Here is a 2,902-nt window from a genome sequence, read left to right as displayed (position 1 = left end):
GCCACTGCGCTGCAGTGGTTTGAATCATATTTATCTAATAGATTACAATTTGTTCATGTAAATGGGGAGTCTTCTTCACAGACTAAGGTTAATTATGGAGTTCCACAAGGTTCTGTGCTAGGACCAATTTTATTCACTTTATACATGCTTCCCTTAGGCAGTATTATTAGAAAGCATTGCTTAAATTTTCATTGTTACGCAGATGATATCCAGCTTTATCTATCCATGAAGCCAGAGGACACACACCAATTAGTTAAACTGCAGGAATGTCTTTCAGACATAAAGACATGGATGACCTCTAATTTCCTGCTTTTAAATTCAGATAAAACTGAAGTTATTGTACTTGGCCCCACAAATCTTAGAAACATGGTGTCTAACCAGAGCCTTACTCTGGATGGCATTACCCTGACCTCTAGTAATACTGTGAGAAATCTTGGAGTCATTTTTGATCAGGATATGTCCTTCAATGCGCATATTAAGCAAATATGTAGGACTGCTTTTTTGCATTTGCGCAATAGCTCTAAAATTAGAAAGGTCTTGTCTCAGAGTGATGCTGAAAAGCTAATTCATGCATTTATTTCTTCTAGTCTGGACTACTGTAATTCATTATTATCAGGTTGTCCTAAAAGTTCCCTGAAAAGCCTTCAGTTAATTCAAAATGCTGCAGCTAGACTACTGACAGGGACTAGAAGGAGAGAGCATATTTCACCCATATTGGCCTCTCTTCGTTGGCTCCCTGTTAATTCCAGAATAGAATTTAAAATTCTTCTTCTTACTTATAAGGTTTTGAATAATCAGGTCCCATCTTATCTTAGGGACCTCTTAGTACCATATCACCCCAATAGAGCGCTTCGCTCTCAGACTGCAGGCTTACTTGTAGTTCCTAGGGTTTTTAAGAGTAGAATGGGAGGCAGAGCCTTCAGCTTTCAGGCTCCTCTCCTGTGGAACCAGCTCCCAATTCGGATTAGGGAGACAGACACCCTCTCTACTTTTAAGATTAAACATAAACTTTTCTTTTTGAAAAAGCTTATAGTTAGGGCTGGATCAGGTGACCCTGAACCATCCCTTAGTTATGCTGCTATAGACTTAGACTGCTAGGGGGTTCCATGATGCACCCAGTGTTTCTTTTTATTCACCTCTTTTTGTTCTGTATGCACCACTCTGCTTTTAATCATTGGTGATTGATCTCTGCTCTCTTCCACTGCATGTCTTTTTCCTGATTCTCTCCCCTCAGCCCCAACCAGTCCTAGCAGAAGACTGCCCCTCCCTGAGCCTGGTTCTGCTGGAGGTTTCTTCCTGTTAAAAAGGAGTTTTTCCTTCCCACTGTCGCCAAGTGCTTGCTCATAGGGGGTCGTTTTGACCGTTGGGGTTTTTCTGTAATTATTGTATGGCTTTTGCCTTACAGTATAAAGCACCTTGGGGCAACTGTTTGTTGTGATTTGGCGCTATATAAATAAAATTGATTTGATTTGATTTGATTTAAACTGAGTTGACAAGTCCACTTAAAATAATACAGAGTATTATCCTTGTTCATCCGTTCCTCAAAGTACTCCCTCCACCGTCTTCTTTTGATGTCAGTTCATTGCCAACAGCATCTTTCTGACCCTATCCTAGTGCACATCATTTTCAGCCCAGTCCCACTGTCTGGACAATCAGTAAGTTCTTTCCTCTACAAGTCCAGTGTCCAGTGTGTCCAGCACGCCATCATAAAAATGTTGAAAAAAGTGCATTTAAAAAAAAAAATATATAGATCAAAACCCGATATGTGGTGGAACGGTGGATTAGTGGTTAGCACTGTGGCCTCACAGCAACAATGTCCATGGATCGCTTCCCAACTGGTCCTTTCTGTGTGGACTTTACATCTTCTAACCATGTTTGCATGGGTTCCCTCCAGGAGCTCTGGCTTTCTCTCCCATAGGCATGCAGGTTTGGCGAACTATGAACTTTAAATTGACGGTAGGTGGGAATGAGTTTGTCTGGTCTGTCCACATTTTGCCCTAAGATGCACATCTTGCCCTATAACTAGAGGTGGGTGGATTGATCCTAATATCGATAATATCGACACCAACGCTGGTATTGATATTGAATGATTCCCGTGTAAAAAGATCGATACTCAAGCTTTTTTTATCTCCCGCATGCACTGTCTGCTGAACACACAGATTCATCAAAGTCTACTCTCCGTCTGTAAGAGCAGTGCTGCGCTGTGTCACACAACACGGAGCAGCGCACCCTTTTATTGTGGTTTGTCAGCCCTCTACCTCAGGAGATTTTGTTTTAAGTTGTGTTGAGTGATATTTTTTCAACAAAATATCGATTGTGATAATAAATATTTTGTTGTCACGTATAATGTTTGGCAAAATTCTATCCTAGGTCTTTTGAATCCTTTGGAACTATGAAGCTTAAATATGAAAAAGTATCTGTATCGGTATTGATATCGGCGATACTGGGCCTGTATTTACTTGGTATCGGATCAATACCAAAATTTCCGGTATCGCCCACCTCTACCTACAACTGCTTGGATAGGCTCCTGAACCTGAATTGGAAGAAGCAGGAACAGCGAATGAATGTGATTTTTGTCTATACATAACATGGTGTATAATTTATTGTTGTCATATCTGTGCACATCTGTTCTTTTAAGTTAAGGTCCCATCAATGAAATTTTTGTTTTCTTTACGGAAATGTTGTAGATATCTTTGTTTTGAAATTAACTCTGACTTTGAAAAGAAAGGAATCATAGAAAAAATATGAACATGTTTATTTTTGTACAAATGGTTGTTTATGTATTTATTTATTCATGGCAATCATGTGGTACACCCTCCTACCCAGTAGGTGTCAATAAAGCACTGAAACGGTTTACCAAAAATTGTTTATGTCAATGAAGAAGGTGACGTCATTTCTGCGG

This window comes from Thalassophryne amazonica, chromosome 15 (assembly GCF_902500255.1).
Source record: "Thalassophryne amazonica chromosome 15, fThaAma1.1, whole genome shotgun sequence".
Taxonomy (NCBI): domain Eukaryota; kingdom Metazoa; phylum Chordata; class Actinopteri; order Batrachoidiformes; family Batrachoididae; genus Thalassophryne; species Thalassophryne amazonica.
The sequence above is the reverse complement of the archived record's forward strand: the minus strand, read 5'-3'. Positions refer to the sequence as shown.